The 25,854-nt window shown below is 38.8% G+C and overlaps 1 protein-coding gene across 8 annotated transcripts in view; it reads left to right on the forward strand.

Annotated features, from left to right (window-relative positions):
- Positions 1 to 280, forward strand: part of LOC120723289 (unconventional myosin-XVIIIa-like) — a 56,245-nt gene extending 55,965 nt beyond the window's left edge. For all 8 annotated transcript variants that reach the window (XM_040014650.1, XM_040014652.1, XM_040014654.1 and 5 more), the window contains one exon: positions 170 to 280. The gene's annotated coding sequence lies outside the window, so the exon portion shown is untranslated. The remainder of the gene's footprint in view (positions 1 to 169) is intronic.
- Positions 281 to 25,854: the final 25,574 nt, after the last annotated feature.

The raw sequence follows: 25,854 nt of genomic DNA on the forward strand, positions 1-25,854 counted from the left end.
TGTCTTGCTCATTTAAGAGTTTATTGACTGGAAAGAGTCAGCCAAGAGTTTTGTATCTTAAAAGCTGTTTTTTTCTTTTCTTTTCTTTTTTATGTGTGTTTGCCTTTTTTTATGGGGCTATAAAAGAAATCGTGTTCTAATGTGTCTGTATGTGTATTGACCCCTACAGCCCTCCTGTACACCGGAGAGATGCGAGTCTGCCCAGATCAGATGAAGAGGATGAGGTGGACAGAGATGGGGGGCAGGCGCCGAGGCAGATCAACTGCGAGGGCTCGCTGGCAGAGAGCTCGTCATAATCCACAGCCTGTCAACCTTGGTTTTTCAGTGACACCAATCGCACAACAGGGACACAGTTCTTTTCTGCTAACTTTATTACTCTTTCCCAGCCAACAAGAACAGAAATGAGGCACACAAAGAATGCTTTTTGTTGAGTAGGTTAGCTTGGGCATTTCATTATCCTCATTGTGGCACACCTAATAACATCATAAAATTATTTTGCTTAAATTATGCTTCTTTTAAGTATTATTTGAAAGAATATTAAAATGAAGGACTATCAGAAGAACCTTTGTGCTGCTGCTTTATTTATAAGAGCTGCTTTTCAGGCATATTTAAGCACCCCTCTGCACTTTTCTGACTTTACAGATAGCTCTGCCAAGAGGATTTAGATAAGCCTGCTTTGGTTTTGGACTTCTTCAAGAAGGTCTGACCAACTATTAAGATTATTCTTATCTTTTCCATTAATGTAGACTACTGCAGTGGGAGGAATTAACCTCTTTTTAATTAATTATCTCACTGCCCGTTTACATATGGCTCTTGTTGCAAGTTGAGATATTCATAATTTTAAGAATGTGAGGTTAGCTAATTATTGCTGACAGGAAAATTAAAAAAAAAAAAACCAACAACGACAAAACTAAAACCAAGCTGTTAGGGTTTTAAAGATGACCTGTGTTGGAAATGCTGAGAAATGGAGTTAAGTTAAGATTTCAATGTGCATTGATAGTTTAAATGGATATCTACTATGTTGAATCAAGTGCTTTAGATGCAACTCAGATAAAATTGAATAAAGCTACAAGTATTTTATTGAGATGAAGTTTGCTGTATTTTTGTGCTACTTAAAGTTCAAAGGGAATGCATTTTTTGTTGCTAATATAGCTTCTTTAAATAATATATCCCACAGGAGATTATTCCAGTTTTTGGATATATAATAAAATGAAGTCTGTTCTGATCTCTCTGTTGCTGATTTTACTACTTTAAAAGTGTACGATGAAGATGATCTTTAGAGCATTTTGGGCAAATTGGCTTAAGCAAATAATTCCATACCTTTTTGCTATTTCAGGGTGCCAAATATCACATGGATTATATTCTTATAAATAGTTAATGTTTGCATATGAGAAAAGTTTGGGTTGGGAATGTAAAAACAGCCCTTAAAATCATATTTCTTTCTTTTATATTGAGGCTCTTTCTCAAAGCTGTCATTTTGAATGTAATTTAAAGGATCATTAGAGCCATATGTTAAAATATCAGCAGCAGGATTTGAAAGATTATTCCTTGTGTTGGGCTTTTTTCATTCAAAGTACTGCCAAAATACCTTTAATTAAAACCACTCTGCTCATAAAATTTAATACTTGTATGTAATTTCAGATGCACAGAGGTATGAATTGATTTCTTATTGGCATTTTTTTTCGTTTCAGGCACATATGAAAATAACTGAATACTTCTTTATTTAACCTTGATAATGATATCCTTAGTGTGATGTAATGGATTTTAATGTATGGGCTTTCTGCTCATGCGAAGAAAAGCTTGAAGTGTCTGTCTTACTATTAGCATATTATTTTCTCAGTTTTCTTTTCTATGCTTCAGACATGAATATTAATGTGGAACACAGGAAACTTTGATGTCAGTTTTTCAGAATAGACTTGTTAAATGAAGAAGAAGAAGAAAAAAACCCTACATTTCATTGCCTCCAAGTTGGAGTAACTGACTTTACCAGATAATACTTCAAAACTTTGCACTTCATCGTATCTTTTTAAAAGGCTTGTCTATTTTCATTGTTGAACAGATTGCCACATGTTATATGCGTGATCTCAGAGGGATTTTTTTTTTTGCAAATAAATTCTGCTGTTTACAAAAATCTGTGTTGGCTCACTGTAATTGCATAGAGGTATAATTTGGATTCACATTAGTTTGAAATTCACCACTATCAGAAAACAGTTTGAGAAATGGTTACAAAGCAAGGAGGACAGTTTTAGTTTAAGAAAAAAAATCTGATGTCTGATTAATTTTAGCTCATCTACTGCATGGAAGTGTCTCATCATACCCATCCAGTTTTCCCAGGAGAGCACAGAGGAAACAAGCAATTCATAGAAATGATTAATTCCGAGTAGATGGGGAGGCAGACTGAATGTTGCTCACACTACCATTCGGGCTGTTAATTTGACTGCTGCACATCTACACAGTTCAAAACCAAGCCTTGGGCAAATTCAGGAAGATCAAAAACCTGAGTGCAAGCATAGTCTTCCTTCCACATCAATCTTTATTCTACATAGGCAAAGCTTACCTAGATTCAAAGGGATTGATGGGTTTTAGATTACCACCTTGGTTGACATTCACACACAGTGTGTTTTTGCTTTAAAGAATCCCCCTATTTATCCAACCAATCTGTAATCCTCGCTCCTATACACAACCTGTTCTGCTGCATCACTCTGTGCCAGGGAGCTTTTGCTGTAATTTCACTTCACTTGCGTGCACCCTCCGGATGGCTGCATGTTTCTGCTTAAAGGCTTTCCATTGAGTGACAGATTAAATTCTGCTCCCGATTTTACTTATTTTGGCTCTAACACTGTTTCACAAGCCACTGGAGCAGGAAGTCATTAGCTCAACAAAGCCAAGCAAGTCTGTGTTTACGGTGCCACCCTCCCTGTTATTTAAACAGAGCGGTTAGGCCACAGACATTTGCTGCGCTGGAAGTCTAAAGCTGCACCTCCATGGACAAGAGTGTCCCATACAATTATATAGAATGCCAGGCTTTTCATTTAGCTTATTAAGTAGAACATCTGAATATTTGTGTTTTCTAGTAACCTTTAAGCATCGCCTTGGATGAATTTCTCTCAAAATATTCACGGTACCTTCTTGCCTCCCCCAGCAAGATTATGTGCCAGCATGGACAAAGATGCACCTTTTCAAAATGACAAAGCTGATGGAGAGCAGCCAGACACGGTCACAACCGACTCTTAAATAACACTGTGTGCCAGCATCGGCATAAGCAGCTGTGTTCTCAGAGCGTCTTCACATTTTGACCTTGGTTGGAGGCCATCCTGCCAGGCTGTAAGATATGTGGGGGTGCAGTTAGACGGGAGAACATATTTATCAGGCATCATCCTCAACTATTAGTGCTTCCAGTTTCCTGCTGTATGCCTGCTGTCAATAAAGCACTGATTGGAGGCACTGGGACATTGCCTGCAGGGACCAGGTGAGGAGGCTGCATTCATTTGCAATTCTAAGATGAAAAGAAGCAGCAGAGTGTGCTGCTTGGGCGCCTCTCTTTGTTTGCACATATCATTTCCACTCTAATGAACACGGCGCAGTAGTGGGGCCTCAAGGCTCAAAGGTAGGTGCAAACATTGTTTACATTTTGCATAGGTCTTCTGTGGGCCTGGGGGACCATTAAAGGATTTTTTCTTCCTGTGTGGGACTTACCAAAAAAAAAAAAAAAAAAAAAAAGGCAATGGGGAATCTGTGATTTATTTTGTTTCATGCCCCTCTAATACCTAAGCACGGTTTAACCCCCCCAAACAAATTGTGGGAATCCTTGGAGTGTTAAAAAAAATGTCGCAGCGTCTACCACCAATTTCAATGTCGGATTTCTCCCTCTCTATCTCCACTCCACACTATGCAGGTGGCCAAAGCCTCCCACTGTGCTCAGAACTGTTCAGTGCTTAGTGTCTCTGCCAAAGGAGAGTTGCTACCCCTGCCACTGATGTATGTGTATGTGTGTGTCTGGGTGAGAGGGAAATGAAGTCTTAGGATGTAGTCTACAGCAGTCCACTACATTTAAGGGATTTGAAAATGCAAATGGTCATTTTCTCTTTCTCCACAGCATTTCTCTGTGGTAAAAATGTTAGCAGAGTGTGCTGCTTCACCAACGCTTTGTGCTCTCGGTTCTTCACAGTGATGGGATTTCCTTTGTTTCCTTTCACCTTCTGCTGCAATTATATTTTTTTAGTTCTGCAAGCCTCAGAGACAGATCCAGGGTTGTCCTTAAATCCAAGTGTTAGACGAACAAATACCCACATGGTCGTCTCTTATTTCTTATCTGACTGTGGTTTGCGCATTTTATTTTGCATGTCTTTCTAAAATGATTTTTATACGCAACACCTACTGTGAACTATTCATTTAATGAAAATCTGTTTCAATCATAAGGCACCAAATCACAGCCACAGTCGCCTCAAGGTGCCTTATATAGTAAGACCCAACAATAATAGAATTCAGTGAAAGTTGATAAAATCAAAACATATAAAAACTTAATCAAATACACTCCCCCTCTAATCCGAATCTCTATTTCATAGGTCATAGAGATTGACAGGCCAAACACATTATTTGACTCCTGCTTTAATCTTAATGCTTCCTCATATATACCATCCACAGTCTGACCTCTAAAACTAAGCTTTTTATTTCATCATATCCTGAGTGGAGCAAGCATTTGAATATAATCTTCTACACCATTTTTTTTTTTTTAAAATCATGTGTTTGGTTTTGTGCAACGACGACATGCACACAGCAGTAATTTAAATGTCCTGAATCTCTTTCCTCATTTGCTCATTTCTATTGTGAAAAAGCAACTCAATCAACCATATTAATTGTGGCCAAACAGATGGGAGGGTTGACATGGGCGAGGATGGTGACAGAGATTTGCGTAGGAGGCTGCTGGTGTAGCTGTGCTGCTTTCTTACACTGATAAATGCAGTGATAGATTACTAAGTAGCCCTTGAACTCTCTGGAAGGGGCGTTCACTGCTGCCATTGGTGTACCTCATGTACTACAGGCTGTCAGTGTTAATGGGAGGGAGGTGTGAAACCACAATGCTAAATTCCAATTTCCCCATCTCTACATTTGTGAACAGGGGCCTGTTTCTAATAATCCCTACATTTTAGATCCCACTTCCACCCGTCGGGGGGTGTGGCATGTTGTTTCCTGAGAGCTGCTGCTACGCTTTCCCTTCATGGTCAACACATTGCACAGAAGCTCGTCCCCATCCTGAATACGCCTCAATTGACCATCACTAAATTTCTCTAAACACTGTCTTTGAAATCTCCTGCACTGCAAGAATATTTTTTTTCTTTTCCTCCATGAAAAACGTAAAACTATTTTATCTTTTGGAGTGCTGGGTTTTTTTAACTACAAAGGAAATGTGAAAATACATTGTGTTGACTTTACCAGACACGTAAATATATTCTTCAGCTATGTCTTTGCGTGAGTCATTGCACTGAGAGATAAAATGTTCTCTACTTGGTGCCAGCACTTGACAGCTTGGTGGTCTTTACCACCAAACTCACGAGCACTGCAGCTATAAACTGATAGATAGCAGGAATTAACTATGCATCTAATTACAGACTTTATAAGCATAACTCAGTGAGCAGATGGAAGTCACTGGTGTGTTTGGAGTCACTTTATCCAAACCCCAGGAGAGTACACTGCATCATATCCAGAGGAACATATTCCTCTTCGAAGTGAGATTTATTTAAACTAATACAAAAGCCTAGTGGCCATTTGGCTTTGGACTGGTACTGTGTCATTGAGGCTTGGCATGAGCAGAGAAAATGTGCACAGCTTTGCTGGAGTGTATACAAGATCTAGTTGGTTGTCACAGCACATATCTATATCGCTGTTGCCAGGTGGTGGATACATCTTAACCCATCGTGAACTGTACAGTAAATGCTACAGTCACAATCAGCTATAAGTGGGCTAAATGTTTCTCACAAGGAACTTGTATGCTCTGAAAAACAGAGTTAAATGACATTTTCCATTAGGTAAACAAGACTAACAGTCATTAAATAAAGGCGCTAATAAACTAAAATTAACTATTTGCACACTTTGCTTTCCATGACTTGTGTTTCACATTTGCAATTACTTGTCAAATGTTTTAAAATGTAATTTTCTTTTTTAACTCTCAGGATGTCTGATGTTTGCACTGATATTTTTCAGAGCTTTGGCTTTTCATTTCTGCAGTAATTGAAAGGAGGACACTTTCACTCAAACCCAATCCCTGAATCTGAAGACGTGATTTTATTTTCCATTTCATTATAACCCTGGAGAAACTGGGGTAGGCAATTTGTGGCCACAGCTGATTGGGAGATCTTAAACTGTTATTCAAAGATGAGAACCAATCAACATCCGCTGGTGAGGTATTTAATGGAGATAAGGTTCTGAATAGAAATTGGAAAATGCATAAAGTGGCAAAGTGGTGCCTGGAACATATCCTGAGATTGACAGGCAGACATTGAATGAGTCGGGCAGGATACTAATGTCTGTCCTGTCATTTGGCCTTCCCTTTTAGCAGGCTCCATCTCACTGTCCGTGTGGGACTAAGTCTGAGTGACAAGCCACTGACATTTACAATCTCTGGGCCTCAAAGTGTGGGCAAGCATGCCCGTGCTGAAATGTGATCACACTGGATGGTCAGAGTCATTAGTGAATCATGTTATGGCCCCGCATAGACTGTTATTACGCCCCTCCCCAGTTGATGGTGTTTTTTCTCTAAACTCTAATGCAGCTTTTGGTGTTTAATTATATTACTTTTAGTACAAGGTCATCACAGAGCACTACCTTTGGGTGAGATAAAGATTAAATAAAATACAAAAGGACACTTGAATATTTCATGATTGGCTGTTAGCTGTTCACAAGTTCAAATAAATAATTTAATGATGTAATGAAAACATGGCACTGACATAACTAAACTCAAAGATATTCTCAGAATATCTACCTATTACATTTAGCACTCATAAAACCTTAGAGACGCAGTGGTGAAAGGGAACCATACTGTGCCTAAGCTACATTTTTTATGCATTTCGGTTGTGTGAGAATATTGTCCTTGTGTCTCTGTGCAGTAGCTAAGTAATGACAAAGTCAGCAATGTTGCTAGGAGACTTAATGTCCAGACAAATGGTAGACTAATAGTCACTGAATTATTCAGTATCAGCACAGGAGGTGAGGCAGTTAAGAAAAGTTATATCAGTGTGGAAGGTCTATTTTCTTCCTGAGACCTTTGCAAACGTACAAATGGACTTCATCACTGGAACTTCAGGTGGATCCGTTTATGTATATTTCCTCACCTTCATCCTCTGCAGTGCTCATACAGGGGCGTGCAAAGTGAAGTACCTCTCTCGCTCTCTCTCTTTTTCTGCAAGCCACTGCTCAAGCTATACTGTACAGTATGGATCCGTCCCATTCCAGTAGCACAAATTAATCTACACCAGCTGTCCACCTGAAACAGACCCCGTATGTACAGTACAAGGACACCTTCATTTATTTCACTTCTTCCTGCCAGGGGAAATCTACGAACGTGATTCAGAGCTCCTGTGCCGTTGTTCTGGCTAAACAATACATTTCAATGAGATGCAAGCTCTCAGCAACAATGTGAATATAAATCAGTAAATCGTTGCACACCTCCTTTTGAGTCTTAGGCAGGTAATGTGTGTGTGTGTGGTTTAGATTGCATTGGTTGTATTGGTTGTGAGGCAGTGCTTGTAGCTGTTTCTATAACTAGAACTAAAAGGAAATTGCTTGTAGCATTTTTCAGCAAAATACCAAATTACACACGGGTTGAAAAATATAGCTTATGGGTTTCTTTGAAGTTCAGATGTAATAAGGTTCAGGCAGTTTCTGGTGAAGGTGAAAGGACAGCATATTTCCCAGACAGACAGAACCAGGTGGTATAGCATTCAGCATGGCATGCTATAAACACAGCAAAATCACATGATTGTCACCCTACGCTGTGCGTGTGCATACTCAAAAACAGCAGCCCTGGGATTCAGTCATTTCTAAACACAATATATGTAACTATTTTTTTAAATGACTGTGTGCAATATAAGACCAAAATACATTAACTGTCGTATAATGATACATTTATGAAGTATTTTAATCCAGCACTCAATGTTGCATCATTTGAAGGACTTTCTTTGCAAGATCCTTTGACTAACTAAATCCTACGTTTATTCTCGCAGTCTATTGTGCACTCACAGACTATTTTACACTTTACTGACACCAGCTTGGACCTTCTGCTTTTTTCAGAACTGCCTTAATTTTTCATGGCATAGATTCAACGAGGCGCTCGAAACATTGCTCAGAAATTTTGCTCCGCACTGATAGCACACGATAGCATCGCACAGTTGCTGCAGATTTGGCAGCTGAATATCCATGATGTGAATCTCCTATTCCACCACATCCCAAAAGTGCTCTATTGGATTGAGATCTGGTGACTGTGGAGGCCATTTGAGTTCAAGATGATCTGAGCTTTGTGACATGGTTTGTTATCCTGTTAGAAGCAGACATCACAAGATGAGCACACTGTGGTCATAAAGGGATGCAAATGGCCACCAACAATACTCGGGAAGGCTGCAGTGTTTAAACAATGCTCAGCTGGTATGAAGGGACCCAGAGTGTGCCAAGAAAATATCCTGCCATCATTACAACACCATCAGCAGCCAGAACCATTGATATAAGGCAGGTTGGATCCATGTTTTCATGTTGTTTTATCTTTTTCTGAAAATTCTCTGCATACCCTAGAAAAGTTTGCGCAGGAAAATCCCAGTAGATGAGCAACCTCTGAAAGATTTAGACCAAGGTGAACATGTGTTCTTAATAAAGTGGCTGGTGAGTGCAGAAGGAAGCTTTGGCATCATATGTGGTGCAAAGGTTATTTCGATTTTCTTTTTCAATGAATGGGTTATTTTTTTAACTATAAGGCAGTTTCTTTTCACAATGCATTTTGAAATCTTTCCACTGCATAGCATTGGGAACAAATACTTACGTTTAGTGTTCTCTGCTACACTGTGTTTAATATGGACTTCAGCTTAGGAAAAGATTTTGTCTTTCCTTGAACTTTTTACAGGGTTGTGTTGTGTTTACACTCTGTTTACATCTCTGTTTTTGTTCACAGCTTGTTGGCCTTTGTACTTGTTAAATAACTAAAAATTACTTCACAACATATTAATGTAATTTCTTCAAAGAAAAACAAAACCCAAAACCTTGAACACCTTCTGTCTTGGTGTAGGAAAATCAGGATTTCAATGTAATGCTGTATCAGAATCTGCTTTTACTCTTGAACACATTTCCATTCATCCAGAAATACTCCAGTTCCTGCAGAACCAGGCTGCACTTCTGTTACCACTGCCAGATTCCTCCTGATTGCACCATAAAAAGACAATTTGCAATGCTGGGCTCAGTCTGCACACTGTGCCAATGGATCATTGCTAGGGACGCTATTCACTATTCAGCTAGGTTTTCCCTCCTTTTCTCACAACTGCAATACCAATATGTTTGCATCTGATAGAGAGAAAATATATACCACCCCTTGTGTGTAAATGTATTATATAAGACACACCAATATCACCAGGTTTATGCAGTTTGCATTCTATTTTAATATCAAGCTCCTCTGCTGTTACATAGAATGTAATAATTGAATACAAATAATCTAAATGAAATATCTGTGATAATATTTTACCTCCTGATTTACCCTCCATCCTGTGTCTAGTCTGTGAGACTCATATAGTGTATATTTAGAATCCTCTGTCACCACCTCGTCCCTTAAGGGCAGATGGCTGAAGCAAATCTCAAAGTGGCCGCTTCGCATCGAACAGTTCGGGTGATGGATGGCCTCCTGTGTGATGTATAGCTGTTACTTTCTTCCCCACAGGCCTCCATGGGTTGAATTTGGTCAAGTGACCTCTGCTTCCTGTGTATCCTAGCTCATCCCTGGAGTCCCAGTCTGCGGCCTGGGTGTAAATATGATCCATGGGGCTACATGGCAGACGATGAGTGATGTACCTTATTGTCTTCAGGACAGAAATCAGATGCTCTTAGGTTTCTTCCAGCCCTCTTCACAATGCGGCATACTCACTTGGTAGAGCTGGAGTTTATTCTCTCTCTCTATACATTTCTTCTGTTGTTTGTGGTGATTACTAAGTGTCCAGCATTATTAGTACGGTAATAGATAAAGGTGTATCTCCTCGGTAATTACATGAAATTTTATTGAAATTCCAGTGTAATTATAGTCACCTACAAATACGTAAAGATAGATACACTGGAATAGAGCAGTAACAATTGAGGGTTTTTAAAGAAATAACTAAAGGTCCTTATTATGGCGTGGCTTTACATCTCTATTTATTGTTCATATGGTCATGTGCATGATGGATGTTCTATTATTCAGTTGCCTGTTTATTTATATTTAGATATTTTACATCCCTGTTTAAAGGCAGCTTTCAAAATGAGTGTATTTTTTAAAAATCGGCTTGATTTAAATAAACAACGACTCGGTATACTCCACTCCATGATATGGCCCACACTCATTTTGTACTGTAAGATGGGGAAATATTTTTTAGTTTTTCCATCAAATTAACATGAAATGACAAACTACTTAAAATGACCTTTAAGTATGTGTACGGAAATATAAATACTTTAAAATTCAATTTAATTACTGGGGAATTACACATTTAGAAGCAGGCCATATTATAAATTATAACCATTATGTTTCATAAAATATTTGTACATTTTGCATGAATAATAAAAACATTTTGACCTAACCATGTCTCTCCTATGAGGAAGTTAAACTTAAAAACAAAAAACCATACTCAAGCTTTTGTCTAAACCCTTGTTGCTTATTCCAGCGCCAGACTCAAATATGTAAATCTCAGCATGACAACAAGTAATTTGAAACATTTTGCCATTACAGTGCATGCCACACCACTGCAGCACATACCACACCACCACATAATGGGTCACTGAACTTCCATAACAGAGAGAACTGCCAGGCGCTGACACAATACATTTTCCCCCGCTAAAGCTACTCTGGTAAATACACACACTGAGAAATTAGATTTGGCAGGTCATTCAACTCTCCCTCCGGGGATCTGCAACTTTGCAACTGCTGTGTTGTTTTTTTTTCCAGCTCAAAATAAACAGTTCACCTCAAATGCTGATGTGAGGCGTTTCACGAATTTGACCGTTTACCTTAACCTCTTCCGATCGTTTAAGGCAACGATGAGAACAAGAAGACAAAATTTCATCCGGTTATCACAAACATGTAAGTGTAGAATTACAGCTAAAATCTTGAACTTGTGATTATTTTTGGAGGTTCACAGAAACACAAAAATTGGCTTGAAAAATGTGCAAATTTCTTAGAGAATTAACATCTTGAAAGGTGTTGTGTGTTTTTTTTCTAATCACACCACTCAGGCCAAAAATTATAAAAAACCTTTTTATGATGCCACTCCGATTGAACAATGAAAAAGCAGGAAAAATTGCTCTTTGGTGTTAAAGCTGAATTTTTTCTTCAGATAAGTTAATGCTAGATGAGGCACTGCTTTTCTCCTCCTACTGCTTAAGTGCATTTCATGGCATTTTCTGCACACCCCCCAACTTTGTCCAGAGCTGGTAGCACTGCTGGAGGATAAAGTTCTGCCCACGGCTCTTCCAGCTTATTCATGTATGTCCACTTCAGCTCCCTTGGCAACAGTGAAGGAAAGTACCACGCCGTTCAACACATGCTGCTTTTAATGCTGAGGTGCTTCTTTCATGCAAAATGACAGAGCTATGATTCATTAATGCTGCCACTGAGATTAGAGTAGTCCTATTTTTCATCTATCATTGGAAGCATTTTAGCATCTGTCTTCAATTTCTTCTTTTAGCCTTTTAGCTCATTAGCTAACCAAAATATGATACACCATACAATAAGTACAGTTGCAAGCACACTTACTGGCCAAATAAACTGACATCATTTTCGTAAAATAATTCCAATAACTGTCATAAGTACTGTCATGGTTTTGATTTTCATTATCATTGCTTCTTCACTTCTGCTAAATTCTTTAAAAGCACTTCACTAAACACGAAGGTCAGCTTTGGTAAAAAGGAATATTGCTTAATCTGTAAAAGCATATTTGTAATGTGCTGTGTAGCTCTGCAAGGACATTTTCAAAGCATGAAAAAAACAGACTCAGTGTTTTCGTCAGGGTTTGCACATACACGCACACAATCCACCAAATGCAGGTGTGTATTATAAAGAAATAATAAAACATCAGCTGTATGAATTCTAAAATTGCAGTTTAAATGTTATATGCTATTAATGTGGATCTTTTGTATGTGGATGCTATCAGTACTTTCAATTCTTTCAAGTGAACTATAAAACTTTTTCTTTGTATGAACATAATATTCAGTGTACAGCTTCCCTCCAGTCTCCGTCGGTGTCCAAAGGTCTCCTTTTTACCAAAGGAACCTGACTTAGAGGTGACCTCTATTTTCTTTTCTGAGTAACAAAGGAAAGCCAGTATAAAACGCACTATTTAAGTATTAACAGGATATAGCTGGTAATAACGATGTTGAATTGTTTTGCTTTGACTTTGTCAAGTGAAACCCTTGGTGTAAGGGTTGTGCACACAAGATCAGCTGAGAATAATTTAAAACTTGAGAATGGATGGAGGTTGGGAGCCTTTCACCTTCCAACCCTTTCGTCTAATCTCCAAAATAACAGCAGACACATGTGCGGAATGAAAGCCAGTGCAGATCTGTGAATTTCTGGGTCTGTAACTTGCTTATTTAGTTCTTTTGGCAGATGGTGACCAGAGTTGAAATAAGGGATATTTAAAAAAAAATAGGATTTAGAATAGCAAACTTTATAAATTTTATGTAATAATATGTATATGTATGTATATTTTATGTAAAATACACTGTGGCTTCTAATTTGGCACAAATAGAATGTTTGCTTTTTTGAGAATGGTCGCACACACACACACACACACACACACACACACACACACACACACACACACACACACACACACACACACAAAAGACATTGTGATTTGTGTATCAACTACAAGGCAACCTGCTGCTGCCCCCAAATTACTCTGTGGCAGGTGTAAAAAATTGCCCTGTGAGAGCACTACACACAGGTTGATTGCACACCTGCTTGGCTATTTTACAGGTGCCGTTCGTGCTAGCGAAGACTGCGGCTCCCTCCCGAGGCCCCCCCACACCCACCCAGTTTCACGCCAATAAGTCCTGCGCCTGCCAGCATGACAGAAACCTCATCATGCTAATCCAAATGCTAACGGAATCAGCCATAGAACTGCATTGCTTCCTTGCTGTTTTGCTGCACTGACAAGGTTCTAGCTATCATTTTGCCTTGCCTGAAATGAAGTGAATAATTAAAGCAGTTGGGTAAAATATTGAGTTTGTACTTTTCCACAGAGATATAAATATTTCTGTAACATCAATGAGAACACAAATAGCTGCTGCTGCAACAGCAATTTGCTTATTCAGTGTCTTTTTTTTCTGAATCTCAGTAGTATCATTTTATGTTGATGCAATGCACACCTGACCACACAAATGTTTTGTGAAGTAGAGGCAAAGCCTAGAAGTTTTTTCAAAAAATAATATCAAGTCCTGGACTTACTAGAAACACTCTCCCTATCCTTTATCTATCATCAAACAGAGTACCTAAATCTCAATTACACCATCCAACAAAAAATCATGCCATAATATAAACTATGCTGCAAAGCACAGGTTTCTTGAAAATGTATGAACCTTGTAAAAGGCACAGTTATTGATGTGTATAATTTACAAACACGTGAACATTTGCTTCTGGTTGCTTTTGCCTGCTCTGAATATATTAATAAACAAAAACAACAACTACAAGAGTGCAGCTAAATCTGAAGTCTTAAAAAAAACAGAATTGAAGACTGATGACAAACTAAAAGCACAATCATCATATTTCAAACACAATTATGCATTCAATGCAACGATGTGCAATAATGCTGTTTCCAAATACGACATTTTTGTGTTAATATATTTTGTTTGAAGAACATATGGTTGTTATGATTTCAATATTTGGGGCAACTGGTGTGTGACAGGTGTCCGGTGATGCTGGGACTCTTCGGGATGCAGGCCAGCGGGTTGGCAGCGCATGCTGGTGGACAGAATCAGTCGGGCATGCAGCCAGAGGTGGAGGTGAGCCCTCAGCAGTGGGCAATCTGGACATTGAAGGGCAGGATGCAGAACACCGAAAACCAGACTAGTGGGACACTGGACATGTATCAACAGATAGGGCCGACAGATGCTCTTATTGTGCAGGAGATCTCGCAGAAATGACTAACTTAGGCTATGGGAGGAGGCTAGTAAAGAAGGTTGTCCACAGGCTGGTGGTCAACTGAAAAATCAACCCAATGAGCAAAAGACCAATTCAGAAAAGAACTGCTAAACTGGAGGTTGAAGACACATCGACTGATATGTGCACTATCCAATTCAGGGAAGCCATTAGTCGACTCAGACCCAGAAACAGAGCAGACACTGGCACATGCCGGGATAGAACCAGGGAGAATTATGGGGATAATTCTTCTCAGTGCCTTCTCTGGAATCAGAGAAGACACTGACAATTTACTGACAGTCTTTGTCTCTATCTTAAATTTATACTTAGAAAAAGGGAGAAAGGTCTGCTGGCTCACGAACAGTCTGAGAAACAGGAGAAGCTTACTGCGTTTTAATAACAGGGAATTTTTCAGCTGACTCAGATTCTGGTGCGGGACGAATATCAGCCTACTTGGTTTTGCAGGAGAGCTGCAGAAAAAGGAAAAGTCATTCATGTTCCAACTGTGACAGGGTGTGGAGTTCCTTGTCCTAAGTTGAGAGGCGGTGAATCCAGGAAAGGCTGCCAGCTTCTCCTGGGGAAAGCAATCGCTATGAAGTTCTCAGCCATGAATGGAATGTCTGGGCTTGGGCCCAAACAAACTGTTTTCGCTGTCAGAAATTATACAGATAATATCCACAGAGCCTTGGATATCCAAGAGTAATCTCTCAAGACTGAAGCACACCTCTTTATGCTCCTCCAGAAGACGTCTGCTGTCAGCTAGGTCAATTTTATGGTTCTTTCTGCTTTTTGTTTTTTAAAGTGTAGTTCAAATGTAGCCACAATGGAGGCAAGTGGGCAGGATGCAAAGGAAGAGCTAGAGAATAGAAATTCTAATGCAACTACGAGAAATTAGAGGAGGCACAAGGGAGACAGGTCAAGGAAGTATTCAGGAGACTCGCAGAAACTGACAAAGACAAGCGGGCTAACAAGGAGCATGTGAAACTAATATAAGCTAATATAAACAAGCTAATGCAACTACAAAACCCTGGGGCACATCTTAATTACAATTTCAGCAGCGTTTATTTTTGGATATGGAATTCTTAAACATCGCTCATATTAATGCTGCTCTCAAGTTTGCACACAGGTCAATGCACCCCCACCCTTCTCTGATGAACGACTAAGGGTAATGTATAATGCATCAGACTAGCTGTGCTCTGCTTGGGGCTTTGCTATTGTCTCATGTGTCCATACTGGAAGCATGCTAGAAGTCGCTATCAGGAGCTGTTGCTAATAAATATATGTGTAATGACTTGAAAGAAATAATTCCCAAGTACACAAGACCTGAACTATGAAAAAGGTATTCATGATTTTACAGTTGATGCTTAGGATGCTAATATAGTAACAGCTTTGATGCTTTTGTTCGTGGATATAGTACACATACTTGGAAAATCAGGGCAAAAATATGTCCACTATTTAAAAAAATAAAACTGTAGTACTGCTACTGTCTCTTTTCCTATAAGCTCCATCTGTGCGTGTGCTGTGCAGTATTTGCTGTTGGCATTTGATGTGGACCCTAGTCCATATAAAATGATACTCCCACCATCATGGATATATCTAGTGTCTCCACACCAGCACATGCCTCTCCATCACAGTGCTCTGAGAGTTTCATCTCTAGACACTGTTTTGTAAAAGAGATGGTGGCTTGAGAGGCAGAGGCTGGTGAAATAATGGAGCAACTATGGCCAGAGGCTCTGAATTGTTAGCTAGCTGAGTAAGGCTGCTTTGCTAGACTAGTTTACAGACCCCTGGGCAGCCAGTTCATGTAAACAGAATATTTATTTAATCATCTTCTTGGCAAGTGGGACTGTTCCAACTCGAGTAAATGCTGCACATGGGTTTATTACTCTCTCCACTTGCGGAGCTAGGCTTCCGATTGGTGTAAATCTTTCCCTGTTTATTGATTGGTTGGTATATTGATTTGAAGGAGCATGTCTGTGGAAGATTCTGTTGCTAGCTTGTTGATGAAAACATTTTTTGCCACTCAGCTATTCAACATGGATGAGCAATTTTGTGTTCTTTCTGAATACTGGGGGAAAAAATTACATTGTTTGTGTGCGCCTGTCTGCCTGGTCCTATCTTGTGACAGCACATGTCTTGCCCCATGTTGTGAGTGCTCCCACTGAGCCGTAATAACACACCTCGGTGCTGTCTGAAATATTCATAGCCAGGTAAGCCCATCACTCTGAGTCACTCACATGGATTATTATCACCCCCCCTTCTGCTCTCAACCTAGGTCACTTTATTCCACCTGCCTTTTGCTGCATCCCACTCACCTCTCAGCTTCTGGCTGCACCATGCATAGCCACCCAGTGTTAAGCCTTGAGCTCAAAATGCCACTGTCCCACTCTTTATTGATTTTTTTTTTCTAGTTGAATTTCTGACAGGGTTAGTGGCAGTCTTTGAAACTCCTGATACGTGTTTGCAGAACATATGAATTGCATTTTCGTCATTTTCATCTTCATCAGTGCAGCTTTGAGCACCATGGATGGCAGCACTGTCTTTTTGGAAGAGACCTCCCTGATCAGGAACGAAAGGTGACCACTGTGAACACTTTTGTTAACAAAAGATAATTAGTCATAATTGCTTCCCTCTCTGCTTAGCTAAACTTTCACTTGCTGTTTGCTGGTAGGTTCAGGCACCAATGCAAATCAGTCAGAGTGTAGTTTGGGTTAAAACAACACAAGTTACATGAGTGACTTGTCTCTCAATTCCCACCACATAGGTGGAAACCTTGTATCTCTGAGACACCAACAACTTTGACTAAATGGTGGTAACTGATGCCCCAGGAATCACTGAGCAGAAATGATAAAGTACCTTTATAGGAAGAAAACAATAACATTCAGCAATTATTGATAAACATATGACATAGTACTCTAAATTCAGAATACTTCTAAATTTTAATAAAACTAAGGTTATTTTATTTGACCCTAAAAAAAATCTTATAAAAATGCTGCCTTACCAGATACTTACTCTGGATGACATCACCTTGGCCTCCAGAAACACTGTTAGAAATCTTGGAGTCATTTTTGTGCAGGATCTCTCTCTCTCTCTCTCTCTCTCTCTCATCTCTCTCTCTCTCTCTCTCTCTCTCTCACACACACACACACACACACACACACACACGTACACTGCACACATTAAACAAACATGTAGCAGTGCTTTCATTCATGTGATCAGTATTGCTAAAATTAGAAAAGTCCTGTCACGGCGATGCTGAAAAAAAAGGAGTTCATGCATTTATTATTTGGAGGCTAGAGTACTGTAATTCTTATTATCAGGCTGTTCTAAAAGCTCCCTGAAAAGCCCTCAGTTGATCTAAAATGCCACAGTGAGAGTACAAACAGGGATGAGAGAGAGATCGTATTTCTGCCACATTGGCTTCTCTTCATTGGCTCCCTGTTAAATCTACAATTGAATTGAATTGGAAATCCTCCACCTCTCATACAAAGTCTTAAATAATCATGCCCCATCATATCTTAAAGACTTTTTGGCATAATACTATCTTTCTTTTCCCTCAGGCTTACTCGTGGTTGCTAGAGTTACTAAAAGTAGAATGGGAGGCAGAGCCCTCAGCTCAAGACCCCTCGCCTGTGGAACCAGGCAGACAGAAAGACACCCTCTTTACTTTGAAGCTTAGGCAGAAACTTTTCTTTCTGATAAATTTTATAGTTGGGGCTGAATTAGGTGACCCTGAACCATCCCTTAGTCATGCTGCTACAGGCTGTGGCTGCTGGGGAACTTCGTGATGCACTGAGCGTTTCTTCTTCTCTCACTCTTTTCACTCCCAGTGTGTTTATATGCCACTACTGCATGTCATTAACATTTGTATTCTCTCTCCCATACTGTGTGTTTTGTCTTTGTCTCCCTGTGCTCTCCTTTTTTCTTTTCTCTTTACCCTCACCTCCAACCAGTTGTGGCAGATGGCTGGCCCTCCATGATACCGCCACAGGTTTCTTCCTAAAAAGACAGCAAAATGCTGCTTTGAGCAAGATTTGCAGCTATCTGATTGGTGGGGATTTCTCTTTAAAATTGTAGGATCTATACCTTGCAATATAAAGCTCAGTGAGACAACTGTTGTAGTGATTTGTTGCTACGTAAAGAGAATTAAATTAAAAATGAAAGTAAATGTGGGCTCTCCACAATGTAATTATATCTTATCAGATATAATACAGAACACTATATATAGATTTTATCTAATAATTCATTTTTAAATAAGTTAATGATAGAGTCAACTTAATATAAGAAATAGTTAACATTATTCGTAATTTGTATTAATTTTTATAGTCATTGTCATTGAACATATTACTAATATGACAGTCTTAACATATATAGAACATATCCCAGTTGTAATCATGTGTTTTGTTTGTTATTTGCATCATGCAGTTTAGTGTAATAGAAGTTTATTTCTGTGATAATGTCTGTGACACCAGTAGAACATAAATTAAGCTTATGAGTAAGTTCAATAAGGAAGATCTGTAATCACTCATCTACCTGCTTTCCTGGCTGTTCGGTTGCTTTTCTGTTTACATGTCTACTACTTTCCCATGTTGTCAGTCTCAATATTGACATCATTACTCTAGTCCAATCATCTTCTCGCCCGTCTTCTTTGAGTCTATGGGTCATCGGAGTGTAATCGCCAAATGCATTAATCTTTCTATCTCAATTCATTCAATTGTTTCAGGTGTTCCCGCCTTGTTGAACTGACAGCATGCAAAAATATTTAGCTTGTTGCAAATCAAAATCACGATTCAAACAAATATCATTACTTTTTGACACTGTTTTTTTGTGCATTATTTACTTCAAGCCTCCTGAAAAATCCTCCATACATTAATTTCTGTAGATACGATATCCTTTGTTTTTAGTAGTCAAGTCCATGTTTCGAGGCAGGATTATAAATTATGTGCATAAGGGTTAGCATTTTTCATTATTGTTTTTTTCTTAATAATAATAATAATAATAATAACAATAATTATATATATATATATATATATATATATATATATATATATATATATATATATATATATATATATATATATATATCTATATAGTTGTACTTCCAAAACAGTTAATGTAACACTTTTTAAACCCCTCAAATTTAAGCGGAATGTCTGCAAATACATAACATCTTGACTATTTCATTTAAAATCCACTCTGATGGCATATAGAAACTAAATTGCATGGAATGATGGAATGTCATTATCCAGGTATTTATAGACCTAAGGCTACGTTTATTATAGCTTCAGATTCTATTTTTATTACCTTCATTTTTATTTTGTTTTCCTGTTATCCTGTTATGGGCACAAAATTAAGTTCTTGAAACTTATACAACAACAATAATAAACAAAGCTTTGGAGGTGTGATGGGTGGCAAAGCAGTCAGTATATGAATATATATGAATTTCTTACTAATTAATTACTTTTGCACACAAGTCATGTTTATTTTTATTCATTTTTACTCACTGTACTCACAAGTTTAGGCATAAAAAATAACATGTGGGATGAAGGCTTTAAATATACTTCCAACTGAATATACCAGTTTCAAAGTCACAATAATTAAGGACAGTTTGTGCTCATGTAAGTTAAATGCAATTTGTGACTATTTGATTATTGCCGTGGGACTGGGCTGAAGGTCTTTGAGTAAAAGAGCTAAATATAGCAAGGCATCATTTCACTTAATAATGTGAAGCTATTCATTTTACCAAGTCTTCCAGATGACTCTGGCACAGCCACAATGACTTGATCACTACAGTATAAAAATATTAAAGGTTGCTGAATGACTTTCAAGAGAGAGCGAGGATAAAGGGTAGTTATTTTAATAATTATTATTTTGGTTCTGTTAGTATTTTAATTGTTTGATTTTGGATCAATTCGATCTTGAATAGCAGTCATTTGTTTCAAGCTTCTAGCAAACTGAATTATGTTTCTAATATATCTCAGCAAAACAAAAAAGCAGGTGTCCAGGCAAGTTTTTAAGTTGCTGGCCCCTTAAAACCTCTAAAATTAATGAATGTCTATTTTTTCTGCAGCTATGACACATACGATATATTATATACTTAACTGCAAGTGCTGGGGCCTACATCGGTTTTAATGTGCCCAAGAAGCCTATATTAACAGATGCTGGCAGTGGAAACAGTGGGAAGCAAGAGTAAAGATCAGAAAAGAAAAACAACCAAAGAAATGTCTTGGCCTCTTTGAGAACAGGTGAAGGCAAACATAGATAGACTCCTAATGAATAAATCTGGCCAAAGCCCCTTAAGGTCAGGGCTACATATTTCCTGCTATACCTGCATAAGTGAGGCCAGGCAAGAATAGAGCAGTTGTTCATATAAGCAGCTTTTTCTCTCCAGATAGTACTCATCATTGCTCCACACCTGAGGCCACTCAGCGGGGTCAAAGTCAACCTGACGGCCTCAGCCAGGCAGCATCAGTTAGACGCAAGCATAACATAAAGTAAAATAACTTTTTTTTTAACCTTCTTTCTTTCTGCAGTTCTTCTAGAGAAATTGGGTATAATGTGGTTGGCTCAAGGGGACGTAGATAGCGGCTCAGCGGCTGAGGGAGAAATTCAGACTTTAACCAATATGTCTCCTAACACTACACAGGTAAAATGCCATTTGCAGACAACAGTCACTTACACGTGATCTCTGTAATGTCATTTATGCAGAGAATTATGCACATAACATTCTGAGAAAATCAACAAGCCAAAACACAAAATAACTCAAATGCTGCAAATGTCATGTCTCCAGGTTGTAATGCCGATATTATATACGCTACGTCACCTTTAAGATCAATCAGTGACATTGCTATTTCATGCAGTATAGTTTATCATAACAAGTTATGAAAAAATATGCTTAAGGTGAATGAAGAAGAAACAATAACACAAACAAAAAACTGAGATACAACTAACTGTTCACCACTGGATATGAAATGTCATTTCTTGTGTTGACAGGAACCATGACATTTTAGCTGTTATGTTAATATTAATCCTTTTCTGGGCCTATGGGGTCACTTACACTGTGAAATAGGAAGCTGTTCAGTGGAAATCTCTTTATTTTTTTATTTATTTTTTGCCAGCTTCTGAATATGTTAGCTACTATTGAAAGAAAGGCTTTCTTTAACAGTCCTTATTTAGTGGTGTGGGTGATATTAGCATGTCACAAATACCGTCCAAGTAAGAGCCCAACAGCACCATCTGAGCTGACTAAATATTATTTTATGTTTTGAATAAGAAGAGGTGCCCACAGGAGTCACACACACACACACACACACACACACACACACACACACACACACACACACACACACACACACACACACACACACACACACACACACAAGGGTTAGGATCGTGCTTGTGTTGACTGTTACATTTAGGCTAGCACAAGGCGACCATTAAGAATACAAGTACTCACACAGTCATGGAACATTAAAGGAAATAGTGAAGCATGAAACAAATGAATGCAGCTGGCAATACCAAGTACACAACTCTACCACAAGGAATGAGATATTTTTCTCCTGACATGTCACAGAATTTCAAGAGAAGTCCAGATTGTGGAGAACACAGAGTTGCAAACAATAAAAGAGAAAATATAAAGGACACGTTGCAATGGTCACCAACCATGAGATATGGCTGTTGTATACAGGCTTTAAAGTATTTGTGGACATTGCGGATGAAGAGGGACTGACAAAAGTGAGGGTTAAGGATCTATAATGAGACGTGAGCTTGAATACAGAAACAACCTTGCAAGAAAATCAAGCAAATAAAAAGCAAGGTTAGAACGAGCATAGGGGAGATGCTGTCAAGGCCATATGGCACACACACTGTGTGTGTGTGTTTACACAAATGTGGACAATCTCTACAGTTCAATGACCTTTGATAGCTTGAACAGTCCTTGGCTGAAGCAAAAGCAATATCTTTATCTTTCATAAATGTCAAGTACCACTCTACACTGTATGATGGTTCCCCGTGTCACAATTTACAATCATGCTTTAAAAATAATCAAAAATAAAATATAAAGTAATCTCTCTACAGCCATCATCCAAACAGCAGTACTTTTGGAAATGGTTTGTTAAACTAGCAGCTCCTGGAGAAGATAAAAAAATAATAACAGAATGACCATCCATTCTATTTGACATTTGTTATTTATGAAACACTTCAAGGTACCCTATTACCTCTGTCTACCTGTTATCATGTGCAGTATGTGCTTTTACAAGGAGACTTAAGTTCTCAAAACTCTTGCCATTTCCATCAAGCAGTACAATCTCAAGTAGTTGCCTTTCACAGCAATTGCTGAAGATGGGTATTATTATAGCATGCCAACTGGTTGTGGTCCTTTTTTATGTTTTAGAAATTATGCTACAGCTATGTAAATTTAATACAACTATTACATTTATGTTATTTCCCCCCTTTTGAACACTTATTTTAAAGACAATGCTTGGTAGCAGCTTTAATTGTATTCTGGTTTCCATATTTTAACTTTTTAAATACATGCTTTACATGTGTATATGTATGTGTGTGTGTGTGTGTGTGTGTGTGTGTGTGTGTGTGTGTGTATTTCAGTGTAATGTACAACAATGTTGATAAGCTGAGAACAGCTCAGAGTAGAAAAATGTCTTTTACGTATCTGACGGTTCAGTTAGGCTGGCACATCACAGATAAATGTGTGTGCGCAGGCAAATTCAAGAGGGAGAAAAGGAGCGACGGAAGCATATTTTAGTTGGAAATAACAAAAGAAATCAAACTGTCCATAAAGTTAAAATTGCCTTTTTGAGCCTTTTCATAGAAATGACTTCCCATGAACAATATACTTTTTAATTGTAACTGTTGTAGCCGAATGCGTGTTTGAATATAATAATGACGTTCAAAAGCAGTTTAATGGTGACTAGAAAAGAAGTGGTGGGAAAATAAAAGTCAGATTCACCCACTGCCTCCCATTAAAGCAATTGCTAATATCTTTTGAAGAGTACAACACAAGTTCACCGCCATCTCAAGTTGTCAGTTTGAGTCTGAGGTCTGAATGGAGATTGCTGGCTGAAGCTCTCTGGAGGCAGACAGTAACTTTATGGCTGAGAGTGAAAAAAAGCCACTGAATTGAAGAAAGTGAGGTGAACAGTGGGCAAAGATGAAAGCTGCAGCTAAAGTGGCACGACTTGCATTTCTGTAGCTTGGAGCCTGTATGGTTTAACAGGATGTTGTTGAACCCGTGTGTGTGTGTGCTGTTAGCAGTTTCTGTGTGGAGGAGAAGTAAAGTATATCTGTCGTCATGTGCAGTCACCCGCCTTCATCTGCACTTAACTTCTCATTAGGGGCTCATGTGACATATGGCGAGAACCTGTGACCAACTAGGCATGGTATATGGCGGATACTAGCAGGGTGGGGGTAGCGGGTGGGGGTGTACCGGAAGGATGGAGGTGGAGTTGTTTGTGTGACTTGTTGTCACTTGTCAGATACCGTGGCCACTAGCCTTGAGATACTTGGCTGTTGTCTGAGAGTGCTTTATCATCTTGATAAATGCAGCCTTGGAGCAGTGCACTATCAGCATGCTCAGAGGCATGAGACACACTCTGACTAATGAAAAGAGAAGGTCAAGGAGAGGGAGGGGTGTACGGCAAGAGGAAGAGGAGGAATGGTGAAGAGAGATGTGAGTGTAAACGGTATTGAACAACATGTCACACTCTTCATAAAAGGTTTGTGCGTGAGAGTCGGAACGGTAATTTTCTAGCGTTGAATGAGTCCTCATGTGTGTGCTCCTGCCTTAGCATCCTTGTGTGCTTCCCTCCAAATGAACAATTGGGTACTTAGTGGTCTTCAAGCCCAGCACGTAAGGAAAAACTACACCTTAACGCGTGAGTCGGCAAATGCAAACAGAATATCGTTATCGGGGTAAAATAGTTCCTTTCTGGACCCTTTTCAAATCACTCACTGCACCATATCTGTGCCACTATGGTTCTAATTACATTTGACAAGAGGGGTTACATTAATTTTCTTGTACCTGTATTGCATGAGACACATTCCTTCTATCTTGAATGTTATTACAGCAGGTGAGGAGAATTTCTAGTGCACGGTTAATTTTGGAGTCATCAAAGTGACAGCGCTGAGCTTGGGAATCCTTTCAGGCTCATTACCATAGTCTGCTGAATCTATTGACAGGGCCCTGCATGACTGGGCAGACGCTGCTCCGGCCCAGTCGTCAGGCAGAAGCAATGATCGAGGGGTTAACAGATGTCGCTCTGTCTTTGGGGGTCACATCCAATCTATTTCCACTGTTGGGACTCAGTCCGAGCAGAGTATGCACAGCGACGGTTCACGCTGGTTCCGTGGACTTTGGTAAGGAAACAAGAAAATAAACAGCTAAGAGAAATGTGTCCACCTATAAAAAGTTACAAGTTACAAATGCACAAGAAGGTTTTTGAATTTCAGACTTTCTTGTCAAGGGTCAGATGCGCCTTGATATAACTCCCTTCCCCCTTGCTCCTATAAAAAAATAAAAAAAAAAAATAATAAAATAAAATAAATATATACAAAAAGATATTTTTCTTGCACAGCTGACTTTCTCAGAAAGAGCCAGTACATAGTGGAGTGTGCAATTATCTGAGCTATTCAAGGAGGAAGTGCACAACAAAAAGGGAATGGGGATGTGGGGGTCATAAGCTGCAGAATACTCCAAACTGCAGTGAAGTAATTTACGCCATATACATGCATGAGCTTGTTAAGAAGAAACCCGATATTTGTGGGGAAACTGATCACTGTTTCAGGTAGACCAGGATGTAAACTGAGTGCAAGTTAAGCAATAAATTAAACACAAAACTGAATTGTTTATGTCTTCTTCTTTTTTTCTTTCTTAAGTGGGTGTTATTTAACATGCAAATACGCTCTTGGTCTTGATGAATGGGTGTCAGAACTGAGTATGGTAGCAATTTGTGCCAACTCAACATAGCAATTATCGACAATTCTCTAATAAACTAGACGTAGCATTTCACATCACAACATAATGAAATTGGCTACTTTCCTCACTGGACAGCATCATCATTCCTAGAAAAAAAAAATAGTCTATTAAATACTGTATGTAGAAGCTAGGAAGAAAAATGGTTTAATCCAGAAAGAGGTCAGAGGTCCATTGGAGGTAAGACGGGAACAGAATGAGTCGATTCTGTTTCGTATTAGTTTGCCTCTCAGCATCGGGGATATGGATTATATGCTTCAAACTCTCAGCCTGTTTATGCTGCTCTGCTGCTGCTGTTTGTTTACACAGTGAGGTGAAATTTTCACAGATTGTCACGAAAGGGTGTGTCATTAAACTGTCATTAAATTTTATTTACAGACAGCAGTTTAGACGTAACATCGAGCTATTATATAAAGAATATGCAGCACATTTATATTTGTCAGCAGCAGCATTCTAAGTAAAATTAGGGGATTTAATTTCTACTTTGTCTTGTTTATTCCAAAAGTTAGTGCAA

This window comes from Simochromis diagramma, unplaced genomic scaffold (assembly GCF_900408965.1).
Source record: "Simochromis diagramma unplaced genomic scaffold, fSimDia1.1 OVJJ01000676.1, whole genome shotgun sequence".
Lineage (NCBI taxonomy): Eukaryota > Metazoa > Chordata > Actinopteri > Cichliformes > Cichlidae > Simochromis > Simochromis diagramma.